This window comes from Panthera tigris, chromosome C2 (genome assembly GCF_018350195.1).
Source record: "Panthera tigris isolate Pti1 chromosome C2, P.tigris_Pti1_mat1.1, whole genome shotgun sequence".
Lineage (NCBI taxonomy): Eukaryota > Metazoa > Chordata > Mammalia > Carnivora > Felidae > Panthera > Panthera tigris.
The window spans coordinates 104,155,832-104,169,774 of NC_056668.1; the positions used below are offsets into that span (position 1 = coordinate 104,155,832).

The 13,943-nt window shown below is 42.1% G+C and overlaps 1 protein-coding gene across 2 annotated transcripts in view; it reads right to left on the reverse strand.

Annotated features, from left to right (window-relative positions):
• The window catches only part of LOC102960073 (schwannomin-interacting protein 1), a 122,235-nt gene that overhangs the window by 62,227 nt on the left and 46,065 nt on the right, over positions 1-13,943 (reverse strand). The gene's annotated exons all lie outside the window — the stretch shown is intronic.

Sequence of the window (13,943 nt, forward strand, 5' to 3'; positions counted from 1 at the left end):
GAGCCTTAGACCAGGAGTCACAGACCTAGGTTCTGGGCTCAATTCTCTTGGGCAACAGCTTCATATCTAAGAGCCTCCATTTCCTTTTTTTTTTTTTTTTAATTTTTGTAAATGTTTTTATTTATTTTTGAGACAGAGACAGACAACGCATGAGCAGGGGAGGAGCAGAGAGAGAGGGAGACACAGAATCTGAAGCACAGAATCTGAAGCTGTCAGCACAGAGCCCGACGCGGGGTTCGAACCCACGGACTGTGAGATCATGACCTGAGCCGAAGTCGGACGCCCAACCGACTGAGCCACCCAGGCGCCTCTAGGAGCCTCCATTTTCTAACCTATATAATGTTTGCAGTAAAAAACTGTCATCTCCCTGCACCCACTAACCCCACTACTACTTTTAGGCTGTCAAATGGCAGTCTTTTCAAATTAAGCTTATTTTGTATACTGAGGTTTACAAATGAGCAACAACAATGAAATTAATGTCACAGTACATATGAGCATTAAGCAAGTCAGCAAAATCAATTAGATTTCAATTCAAGGTCTTCCTTATATAAATGTAATGAAGATAAAGGCACTGATTTTTTTTTCCTTTTTTACACTGTGAAAAACAATTTTCAAAAGCTACGCACACTAGATCATTAGTTTGTGATGCAATTTTAGTTTATTATGAAAATTAGTTACTATTTTCAAAAGATTTATTTCACAGAATAAAACAAGGCAATGATAAAAAAAGAAACATAATTTATGTAGTATATCTCTTCTGGAAACTGTTTATCAACTGACATATTTTCCTAGTTTGTCACTGAACACAGGAAAGAGGCATAATTTATGATTAAACTCTATTAACATAATCTCTAAGGAACTATTAAAATTCTTTAGTGGTCCTTAAATCTTATTGTTTTTTTCCCCCTCAATACAAGAGTAATGTTGAAATGCTTATTAGTTATAACGGGATTTAGTACTTAAGAGCTTCCTCAGGTATATTCTCTAACCAGCTTTTCTGGGGCCAGTTAAGTAACAGTCTGGAATTTACAATCTTTCTTATCAATCTTACTTCTCAAAAGAGGTGTTCAAATGATTTTTACTTGCTAATGGGTAGGAAAGCAAACATTGGTCTAAAAGGTTTACTGAAGTGTAATAAAAATGCAAGAATGTCATTTAATGATTTCATACACTTACTTAAAGCTATTCAATTAAGAAAATTCCTCATCTTTTAGAAATAAATTCTGAATATAAAGGTACTGGTTAGGAAATCACACTACTCCGAACAATGGACAGCCAGGGGACTCATGCTCAGAGAAGAGGTTTAAAATCCATCATGGATTGTTCATAAACAGGAAAGTTAATCTGCATGTTAACCCCAACTCTTCTAAAACTCCCTCACTTAAACCAGTTTTCCTTTGTGAACAGCAAAGATAGTCTCTTTCAGAAACAAAGGCTAGGCCGACAAAATGTTCACTTATTGTAAGTGCGTAGCTTTTTCATTATTTATTGAGAAAGCCAAGACAGGAATTAGCAGTGCTTTTGAGGTTCAGTGCCTACAGAATCCCTATCTACCTCACTCTAATACCTCTCCCCTCCCTTCGTCTGAGACAGTAGAGTTGGCTTGTTTTCATTCTTAACATTCAAGCAGAGCAAAAAGAGAAGGAAAAAAAAAACTAGAAAAATAAACACAATCCATTATGCCCAGATACCAATGCTTCCTCTCTTCCCCTCTTCCTCTCATGGCCTTGGACTTCCAGCAGAACTATGAGGAATAGCAGCCAGCTAAAAAGGCTGCTTTGCACATCTGCTTTGCAGACAGCAGTGGAAAACTTACACTGATGGTTTAAGCTACTTGTGTTTTGTTTTGAGGTTTTTAAAATCAAATTCACTTTCCAAAGGACAGAAGTGATCTCTTCAACGGAGCTGTCAGTATAACAGGTGATTGGACCTCTCACCCTAATTTTAAATGGCATAAATTTATAAAACATTGTTTTAAAAAAAATTAAGCCTCATTTACTCATCCAGTTGCCCTATTTGATTGTCTTGATAGCTGCGTGCTTTTTTATTTAGTTCCCAAATTGTTATAAAAACTTGCAGCCTTACCCTCTGTGAATGAAAAATACTTCTAAAAACACAGATTATGTCACATCTTGGTTTAAAACTCTGGGTAGGTTTCCCTTCACATTAGGATGACACATTTGGGATGAAATAATTCCCCAACACTGCTGCTCTAGGTCCTGACCTACGCTCCAGACTTCCTTTGCATCACTCACAATCTCGCTCACTTAGCTCTAGGCATACTGGCTGCCATTTAGTTTTCTCGAAAAGCCAAGCTCATCCCTGACTCAGGGCCTTCACATGAGCTATTTCTCAACTTGACCAAAATACTTCCCTCTTTGCCCTAATAACTTCTCTTGCTTCAAGTTGGAGGCCTTCCCCAAGCCCCCAGTCTAAGTAAGGTCCTACCTCAAATTTAGTTAGCACACTATGTCTTCTTTCTTAGCACTTATCGCAATTTGTAACCATTAGTTAATTGGTGGGATTTGTAATGTTGATTTGCTCCCCTAGACTGTATGTTCGTGAGAAAGTAGGGGCCATATCAAGTCTACCATTATATATCTAGCATACAGCACACTGCCAGACATATATAGTAGGTGTTCAACAAATATTTGAATGAATGCATGAAATTCTTGAAGTTCTCTCCCATCAGAGCCTTGGATCCAGGGCAGGAGTGTGCTTGCAACCAGCTGGTATTAGCTCAAGTCACTATTGTCGTAAAGCTGGGCAAGTGCCCGATTCTTCAACTCGAGGCAGTGGGTGAAGCCTCACCTGGATAGCTAAGTGGCTGACTGCCAGTCTGTGAGCTAAACATGGTAAGGCCTTTTGGCTACATTTCCCTCCTTGCTGTGAGTTATAGCTTTGGCAGGCTCAACGGGGCCCCCTCACCTTGCTGATGTGTCTCAGGGGCAGGACTGACTGTGCCAGCTGAACCCGAGGGCAGATCATCATTTACAGCTCCCCATGTAAGGTTAACACTTACTAAGCTGAATCCACTAGACTACTGACCCCAACTTAATTCAAAATTAGTCAGAAAAAAAAAAGAAAAAAACAGCCTGATGTATCTTTCCCCTTTCCAACCGGCTACCTTATGTAATGAATTCTTGGTTCCATAGGATAGCTTGGCAAAATACCAAATAATTTGATGTTGTCAACTTGTACACCCCAAAGAAGGACATTGATAAGAGCAAAAAGTCAGAATTCTTACACATAAAAACCTTGGATTGCAAGTAACTCGTTCTGCAAGTGTTCCACAAGACCTCGGCAAACATTTCTAATAAATTTTAACTTGATAAGCAAGTGATGCCTTGCAATATGAGTAGTGCATGATGCTGAATGTCACATGATCACAACTGAGCCAATGGTTCTTGAAATTCACTTTGATATACAAGTGCTTTGGATTACAAGCATGTTTCTGGAATGAATTACGCTGGCAAGCCAAGGTTTTACTGTACTTCAGGAATGCTAGTGTTCCAACTAGTTTTCTCATCAAAAGACCAGGATGCAAAGTGACCCGTAGGAAGGTAAACTGAGTTTGTGAAAGACTGATAATTTTAAATTCATCCACTGTGGTTTAGGCCAGATGAAAAAAAGGCACACACAAAAAATTATTTTAGCATGTTTACTTTCTTAGAAGACAACAAACAAAGATGGCCGCTAAAAATCAAGCCATAACCTATAATTTAGGCTGCGGCTTTCCAGAAAGTGTTCTACTATTTGAAGAAGAAATGCTGGATGTGGCTCGAGTCTCTCTAATCCAAATGCTCCCTCTCTGTAGAAAATACTTACGATTCTGTATTACAGCATCATCACCGACTGCAATTTCCGCATTAAAAGAACCACGAAAGTGTCAGCACTCCAGGTACCTGCTTGCCCTGTGTTGGTGACAAATTAATCTTGAATCTGTGTCAAGAGTGCATTGAGTACCGGTCTGGCACTGCTGAATCTAGAGAGCCTATGTGGACTCTTCATTTAACACCAGTTACCATAATCCAGGTTTGACGGCTGAATCTGTGTAAGGATTTGCCTTCCCCAGATGGTGAGTGGAATGAGGCAAGTCTGCTGTCTATCCCCAGATAAATGATTATTCAGTCTGGTATGCACCCTTGTCCTGGCCTGCCCTGCGTGTGTCACCTCTATTTTTACTCAAGGCTACTGCTCTCGAATGTACACACCAGAGGAAGTGGAGGTCTCCTGTAAAGACAAGGAGAGAGCTCCTACATGCAGACATGAAATACTCTCAAGTAAGGATTCAATGTTCTCCTGACTGTGAGCAATAATAAATCAGTCATGCTCACTTGGAGTTAGGAGTAACTTTCAGATTTTCAACTTATTAATACATGGAGGTAATAATAAATGAAGAATCCTTCTGAAAGTGATGCTCGTTTCTCATGTTGAAAAAAAAGATTAAAAGTTGGGAGTTCATAGGTTTTAGATGGACTCAATTACTTCCTTATTTACAAATGATATGGTTAAGTTGTTTTCCATTATTTTCAAAAATCCCCTTCAATACCAAAATGTTGACATGTGGATGGGATAATAATTCAAATCACCTGACCCTGCCATGGTCAAGTTTTATCTGTTATTTGTTTTTAGGGGGTTGGAATAAGCACAGGGCCAGCTACATGCTTTGCAGGACCGTGTGCAAAATGAAAATGGGAACCTTTTGTTCAAATATTAAGATTTTCAGGACAGCGATAACAGAGCATGAAGCCAAGAGCCTTGTGTGATTTCAGAGGTTAAATGCCCATGACACTGGTCCTGGGTGGCACATGGGGGAAGAGAAGGGAAGCAGACATACGGTCATTTCATTTGAGAATTATGTGGGTTCTCGAGTTTTGGAAGAAAAAAGAATCTTTGACTTTTGGCATGCGAATGCCAATGGGAAGACATAAGTTCCTTCAGTATGAGAGGAGATGAAATTTAAGAGGCTGTTGAGGAGGAGAGGAGAAAAATGACCTTTATGAATCACCTAACATATGCCAGCTGCTGGTTCCAAGCTGGCCTCAACACTGTCACTAATCCCTCTTGCTCTAGCACTCTTGGTTATGCCCCCTCGACTCCCAGGTCACTGTTTATCTACCTAAGTGCCTTCCTATACAGCTTTGTACAACTTCCTCAGACCGCTGCCCCCAGTCCTCCACAGCCCTTCCAGGGGGCCCTCTTCTTGGAACATTCCCTTCATTGTCTTGCTCTAACAGGAGCCTGAAAGCACTGTCTCCCCTACAGCTCTTTCTACACCACTTTCAAGTGGTAGCTGTTTTCTCTCTTGCCTTTCTCTAGCTAGGGCCCTGGGGGATGAGTAGGTGTCTTTGCTCCTCTCTTGCTTCCAGACAATTGTTGCTCCTCCCTAACACCCTGCTCTGACTCTTCTACCAACAGACTCCTGATACCACCTCTAATTAGCCCTCTTAGTTGTAGTTATCTCCCAGCTTACCTGCCTCATGCCTTGAAGAGTCAGTCTCTGATGTGAGTTCTAATCCTTGTGAATTTCCATGTCGGCTAGATAGCCCTCCAATATCTTGGCCTGTAAGTTCCTTGACTTCCTTCCTCTTCGATTCTATCTCAGTTACATCCACTCCCATGGTCCTATCCTCACCATGCCATTACCAACAACATCATGACCTCCAAAATTTCAATTTCAATCCTCTTATTCTCCAACAATCTTGTTTTCTCATTCTGGCCAACTCTAATATTCTAATTCCAATAATTCTTCAGCTGCACTAGACCCTGCACCCCATACATAGACTGTCCATCTTCCTCCCATCCCTCAGTCCCATTATGTCCTCCCTTCTCTCTCTACACATCTTAGATTCCATGGCCCATCATTATAACCACCAACTTCAGACTCAAGTTAAATCCCAACTGTGGTTAAATTTAGTTCTTTGCTACTCTGTGCCTATTTCCAGGCTGACATATGTGGCTGGAGAAAAATATACAACCATACTCACTTTAAATTCACGACTGCTTATGCCAAGTGTGCCCTTTGTGCTGCCTGGTCTCCTCTATATTTCCCAAGTCCATTCCCTCCCACACTCTTTTTTTTTTTAACGTTTATTTATTTTTTGAGACAGAGAGAGACAGAGCATGAATGGGGGAGGGTCAGAGAGAGGGAGACACAGAATCTGAAACAGGCTCCAGGCTCTGAGCTGTCAGCACAGAGCCCGAAGCGGGGCTCGAACTCACAGACCGCGAGATCATGACCTGAGCCGAAGTCAGCCGCTTAACCGACTGAGCAACCCAGGCGCCCCATCCCTCTCACACTCTTGTAGACAACCACAACACTTCCTGAGAGAGTTGTCCAGACTTACTGTCTACAATTTCTCTCTGCCCTTTATTCTCTTTTGAACACTCTCCAGTTGGTTTTGTTCTCCCATGCCACTGAAATGGCTACACCTTCCTAAATCCCAAGATTTCCCAGTCTTCCTCAAACTAGATCTATGAGCACTATTCAACTATTCTACAATCAGTATCTGAGGCAATATTCTCTTCTGGTTCTCTTCCTGTGTTAAAACCTGTCCTCTGCTGATTTCCCCTCTCTCCCCCACTTCTAGCTACTAGCGCTGTGCTGTCCAATATGGTAGCCACTAGTTACATGTGGGTTCTTAAATTTAAATTTCAGAATAGTAAAATTCAGTTACTTAGTTGGCACTAGTCCTATTTTAAGTGCTCAGTAGTCACCTGTGTCTAGTGGCTATCGTATTAGACGGAGGAGAGAACATTCCCATCACAGAATGTTCTGTTGCACAGTGCTACACTAGAATACACAAGGCTCAGTCCTTGGGCTTGTTCTCTATCTGGAACTCACTTCCTTGGAAATGCCATCCAGATTCTTGGCTGGTGACTTCAACCCTTATACCTCTAGCCTGGACCAATCCCTAAACTCAGATTCCTGTATCTCACTGCAAACTCACCATTTCTACTTGCATGTTTAATAGATGTACGTCTTAAATTTATAAGGCCTAAAACAAACTTCCATTTCCCCAACACCTGACTCCTGCAAACTCTTTACTCACAGTCTTCCCCATTTCAGTAAATGACAGCTCCATGCTTTATGTCAATCAGGCCTAAAATCTGGGGTCATCCTTGACTCTTCCCTGCGTCTCACACCCTACAGCCCACCAGCAAATCTTCTTTGGCTGAACCTTCAAATATATCCAGAATCTGCCCACTACTCATCACCTCCACTGCCACCATTCTGAACAACCATCATCTCTCACTTGGATTACTACAAAGGTCTTCTACCCAGATTTTCTGCTTCTGTCCTTCCAACCTCTCTTAACTTGGTAAATACTCAATACAATATCCAGGATACTTCTAAAACATAATCTGATTATATCATTTCTCAGGTTTGCTTAAAACCTTCTCATAGTCCTCATTTCATTCCCAGTAGAAGCCAAAGCCCTGCTAAGAGCTTGCAGAGATTTCTATCATCTGCCTCCTGGCACCCACAGGACCTGTTCATCCCTTCATTTGGTCCCTGCCACAAAGCCCTTTCATTAGCCCTTGATCAGGCCCAGCACCTTCTTGCCTCAGGGCCTTTGCACTTTCTGCTTCTGCTTGGAACTCTCTTGCCCTGGATAGCCTGTGTCTTGCCCTGGATAGCCTGTGACTTGCTACCATACGTTCTCCAGATCGCTCCTCAAATGTTGCCTTGGCTTTGAGGTCTTCCTTGACCATCCTGTTTAACGTTATACTTCTTACTTGATGCCTCTCCCTGCCTCCACACTTTGGGGCTTTGTGTGAGAGCACACGCCTCTGCTTTGTCTTTAGCACGTACCACATTTAAAATACTACATATGTTCTTGTTTGTTTATTGTTTAACTCCCAGTATCGTGTCAGCTCTATACTAGTGGGACTTTGTTTTATTTATAGCTGTCCCCAGCATTTAGAGAGTTGACTGTAGCAGTCACCTCAACAAACATTTTGTGGGTATGAATGGTCAAATAGAGGCACATATTTTTTCATTCTTAATTTTCCTAAGGTTTCAGTTACTTTGTTTTAATAACTACCTCCACCCCTTTAGTGTCAAATTCACTTCATTTCAGGCAGAATGAAAGCTAAAGGTTTTAAAATATTCCATACTAATAAACGCATTTGAAATATGTATATACACACATGTATTTTTAAGCATAACTTGTCTATAATTGTAATTTTTAGAAATTTTAATCATTTCATCTCATAGGAAGAAATCATAATTTGAAGTGTTTAGTTAGTCTTGGTGTCTGATTTAAGTGGCAGAACTTCCTAATACTAATTCTGATTAAGGTAGGTGCGGTGGGGGAAAGGTAAAAACACCTTGATTCTAGAACTGGTTCTGCTCACTTCTTCTAAGAAAGCCGCTTTAAACTATAGAATTAACCTTAGGGCCGCCCTCCTGGAGCCATGGAAGTCTTTTTACAGAATGTCCACCCAGAGTCTGGGCAGGCAGCTGGGAATGGCCAACAAGCAGAGTTCTCCAGGTTGCCAGGTGGCCCTAGTAATTAGTAGAACTTTCATTCAAGCCTGGAAGTAACTGGCTGATCCCAACTAAGATCAACTGGCCCAGGGAGAGATGACTCCCAGGACCTAATGACCTTTGCTGTCGGTCCTGAGGCTGGGAATCCCGGGCAGCAGGCTAATCCCCACCCTGAGGCCCAGGCCTCATCTAGGGAGACAGGAGGAGAGAAGAGTGGGGGGGAGGATCTGTGGGAGAACTAAGCCTTCTGGTGGCCCCACCTTAGGCCACTGGCCCACATGATAAACAGTGGGAGGCAGATTCTCAGATGGAGTGCCTGGTCCAAATCAGAGCTTAATCGAAAGGACAAGTTGTATTATATGTCCCTGTAAATTCCTTGGAAAAGTAAAGATTTCTCTGCTATGCAAATAACCATTTCCTTAGGAAGCAGTTCAGGGATGGGGAAATGTTTTCTTAATTGAAGCCACTGGGTGGCAAGAACATGCAAGTGACAGTCAAACAGAAAAAGCAAAGCAATTTACCTTTAGTGGTGGTGCTTTTCCGTTTTGTTTTGTTTTCCTCAGAAGATGTATGGATATGGGTTAGAGAGAGTGGGGTGTTATTTTTTTAAGTTTTTAAGTTTATTTATTTATTTATTTATTTATTTATTTATTTATTTATTTAGAGGGCACATGGGAGGGGCAAACAGAGATGGAGAGAGAGAGAATCCCTGTGCAGAGCCTGACACAGGGCTCAATCCCATGAACCATGAGATCATGACCTCAGTCAAAATCAAGAGTTGCCTGCTTAACTGACTGAGCCACCCAGGTGCCTCGAGAGTGGGGTGGTTTTAAGATATGTCCAAAATTCTTTGGTGCTCTTCTCTTAATAAAGTGGGACCTAATTCCCTTCTCCCTGAGTGAGGGCTGGACTTAGAAAAGAAAAGCAGAAGTGATACTAGGTTTAAAAAGACACATCTGGGGGCGCCTGGGTGGCTTGGTCAGTTGAGCGTCCGACTTCGGCTCAGGTCATGATCTCACGGTCCGTGAGTTCGAGCCCCGTGTCGGGCTCTGTGCTGACCGCTCAGAGCCTGCAGCCTGTTTCAGATTCTGTGTCTCCCTCTCTTTCTGCCCCTCCCCTGTTCATGCTCTGTCTCTCTCTGTCTCAAAAATAAATAAACGTTAAAAAAAAAAATTAAAAAAAAAAGACACATCTGCTTTCTCTCTCTCCCATTCTTTCTCCTCAGTCACCTGTACTGGGGGAAGTTAGCCACTCTGTTATAAGAACACTCAAGCAACCACTGGCAAGGGCCACATGGTGAGGAATGGAGGCCAGCCTCCATCCATGTGCATGAGCCAACTTGCAAAAGGACCCACTCAAGTCTCCGGAGAACTGCAGCCCCGATGAACATTCTGACCATGATCTCAGGAGAGACTCTGTGCCAGGACCACCCAGCTAAGCAGCTCCCAGATTCCTGACCATCTGAAACTGTGAGATAACAAATGTTTTTTGTTTCAAGCTGTTAAATTTTATAGTAAATGGTTACAAAACAATAGATAACTAAGACAGAGGGCAAGGACCACATAATTAGATTTTTTCATTTGAAAATTAAGAACCTGAAACATAGAACTTTTTTTTTACCTTAACAAAATTATAATTTTCCAGAAAGGGAAAGGACTTATGACATTTCCACAGACTAGGGCAGGGCCTCTAAGCAGGTTACACCTGATCCTGCTCAGTGACCATGGCTCGGAAACTTGGCTTCTCCAAGTCTCAGTGCCTCCTCTTGGTGTGGTTATACGGGCTGCATGAGCTCATGAGAGCAAAGCCTCTGGCACTGAGGAAGCTCATGGCAGGGATTCCTGGACCCTAGGCTGGCCTACATGCAGAGGCCCTGCAGACTCCCAGACAGTGCTCTGCCCACAGCTCCATTCTGCCCCTTCCTGGGGAAGCGGATATGAATCTGAGATGATTAGGAGAGGAGATAGCAGAGAAAAGTTGATGGCAAGTTGTTCAGGAGGTTTACAAGGGATCAGCTTTGCTACCCCATTATACACTCATTTCCACTTGAGTTTTGAATCTCAGAGCGTTACTGAAGTATACCCAGCTATTGCTTCCAGCTTTTCTACTCTTTTTATCCCTAGCACATTAGTGTTAGACACAGCACTGTGACTGGGAGCCATGTGATAGGAGCATTGCAGGTACTGCTTTGTGTAAAAAGCTTTCTTTATTTAGCACCATTTGGGGACGAGTGAAATTTCCACACAATGGTAGCTTACTCCTCCGCACACACTCGTGTCCTACTTGAGTGTAATATACGTGGACTTTATAAACACTTTTGCTGATCACTGTTGACTTCGTTGTCTGACTTTAGGGTATCTGTCTAGGTTTCACTTGGCCTCAGTTGCTGACGGTCTCACCATCAGATGAGTGAGAGGGGACTGCACGTTTATTTTAAATTCGGGTTCTTAGATTATAGCACATTGTAAGTATATGTGTATAAAAAAACAAAATCCAAACAATGGGGGCACTGAAGAGTCTGGAAGACCGTATTCCCAAGGCCATTCAAAACCAAGACGTAGAGGCTATGACTGGCAGAAAACACAGCGATGAAAGTACAATGAAGAATTTAACCAGGAGGTGACAACTTACACTCAATTCTTCCTCTGTCGTCACTTAGTTGGGAAGAAGTATTAATCTACTTGGTAGTTCACCATAGGTCACTTGGGTTGACTTAAATCTGATTTAATCAGTAGTAAGGTGTTCTTTTTATAGTAATCCATGAGGGCACCTGGATGGTTCAGTCGGTTGAGTGTCCAACTTTGACTCAGGTCATGATCTCTCAGTTGACAAGTTCGAGCCCTGCGTCAGGCTCCGTGCTGACAGCTCAGAGCTTGGAGCCTGCTTCCGATTCTGTGTCTCCCTCTCTGCCCTCTCCCCCTCATGCTCTGACTCTGCCTCAAAAACAAATATAAACATTAAAAAAATTATTGTAATCCATGAAGAAAATAAGCCAAATTATAGGCATTTTTAAAAAGACAGCTACAGAAGTACAGATATGGGCAAATACCTAGAATGGCCACACACAAAAGAGGGAAATTACTTTAAACCCAGCTAAGCACATCTCAAAGTGATTGGTTTCCAGGGAAAGAAAGATGTAACTCAGTGTCCATGTTGCTTTATATGACACTGAAGGCTAAGAGAATCTGCTCAGTGCTGGTTTTACTGATGACACCCTGTTGCCTGCTTTTCCTTTTCAGACCCTACCAGCCATGCATGGCAATCATTCTTAATCCATAAAGAAAATTCTTTACCTGAGCATGGATTATGTTCTCAATATCCATGGGCTGCTGTTGGCATAATTTTATTCATGACAGATTTTTACTTCCTTCACTTAGTCCATACATTTTTTATTGAGTACTTAAGACAAAGCAGGCATGTTAATAGGTACTAGGAATATAGAGATGAAATAAGACATATCCCCACTATCAAGGTGCAGACAGGCACATAAACAGACAATTATACATTGCATATTTACATTATTTAGACTTAGTACATATAATTGGTTAGGGCATCTAAGCAAGTCTGGGAAAGGGAGGGGTCAAGAAAGATTTTCTGGAGTAGTTGATGGCTGAGCTGAATTCCTGTGATGGGTAGGCATTAACCTGGCAGGTAAAGGACAGAGTGAACATTTCAGGCAGAAGATACAGCAAAGGCATGGAAGCTAAGAACAGCATGAATTAGGCAGTTCAGCAGAGTGGTTTTGGTAGAGCCTAAGAAAATAGCAAGAATGATACCAGAGATAAGTAGGATACAGATTTGGGAGGCCTCTCATGCCAAATTTAGGAGTTTAGGCTTTACCCTGAGGAATTCATTAAAAGGTTTGAGAAGGAGACCCACCTGAATGGGTAGACAGGTGGGTAAATCGCAGGTGAGATTTAAAGAAGGCCAGAGAGAAGCTGTAGCAGTTGGGTGAGAATTCGTAGCATTTGGAGAATGGGAGTGGCATCTGTGATGAGGAGGATGATGATTTGAGGCATCTTTAGAAGAGTTGGTGACTGAGTGGTCATGGATATCATGGATATGATGGTGGAGGCCACTGCCATTAACTGATATGAAGGACACTGGCATAGACTCAACTTCTCTAAAGAAGAAGATGACAATAATGAGTTAGTTCTGAACATGCATTGGGGATGGTTTACAATTTATTTATTCCCCCACTGTCTTCAAAAGGCAAAGGAATGTATCAGTTAAACTACAGCCTAAAATAAAGGTAGCAAGTGCTGTGTTAATGGAGGATATCACTCATCTATCAGAACACACTTGCTCACACAGTCCAAACACAGCTTCAGCATCCTTCTCCACACATTGCTCTGTCCCTGCAAGGCAGCCATCATATGTTTCAGCACAACAGGGTGGACACCACCCATCCAATGGAGAGTACGTGCATTGGAAACCCACGTTTCTCTCCAGTCTAAAGGCTTGAGAGAGTACTGTTCTTTAAAAGATACACGTGTGGGGCACTGGGTGGCTCAGTCAGTTAAGCATCTGACTTTGGCTCAGGTCATGATCTCACAGTTTGTGAGTTCGAGCCCCGTGTTGGGCTCTGTGTTGACAGCTCAGAGCCGGGATCCTACTTTGGATACTGTGTCTCTCTCTCTCTCTCTGCCCCTCCTCCACTCACATTCTGTCTCTCTCTCTCAAAAATAAATAAGCATTATAAAATTAAAAAAATAAAATTAAAAGATATACATCGTGATTTGGAGATATCCTTAAAGTGAAGTATGCCTAGCTGAATTAAATAAGCAAGACCACATTGATCTTGAGTACCAAAGTCAATGGGAAGTCTTAACATATTTCTGAGAGATTCCTAACTTAGGTGAAGGTTAAGGCAGGGCAGACCATGGTAATTGATACGATCTGATTTAACATTTGCTAACTGCCTATGTGATGGGCCAGAGTTTCTCAGTATGGCTTCAGCAGGACACAAGCCTAGGAGATGCTCCCTGGAGGGTGTCAGGAGTGGGGAAATGTCTTCCTGATGAGTTAAGGTAAGATGATTTACATTGCCATCCTCCTCCTTGAGACCACAAGGCACAGCAATATATTAAAGACTGAGAAAACCTACAGTAAAGACATACATTTAACCTAATTTAGCCTAGCATCACCAAAAGTTATATTGGCCCTGGAAGCCTTCTATCACATGATACCAATGAACTGCCTCTGAAATTAGGAATATTTCAATCCTCAAAACATACCCATTTTCCCAATGAGCAACAGAAGCTCTAAAATCACACAAAAAGAAAGTTGGCAGGGGAGATCTTAAATTCAGACTTTCCCTTTCTGGCTTCAGGACAGAGTTCACAGAATCAGATGAATGGAGCAGTAAATGTTCAGGGTCTGGGTTGATATTAGGTGACACATTTGCTGTGTCAAGGGAATGTCTGGGTCGGCTCCAATATTCTCA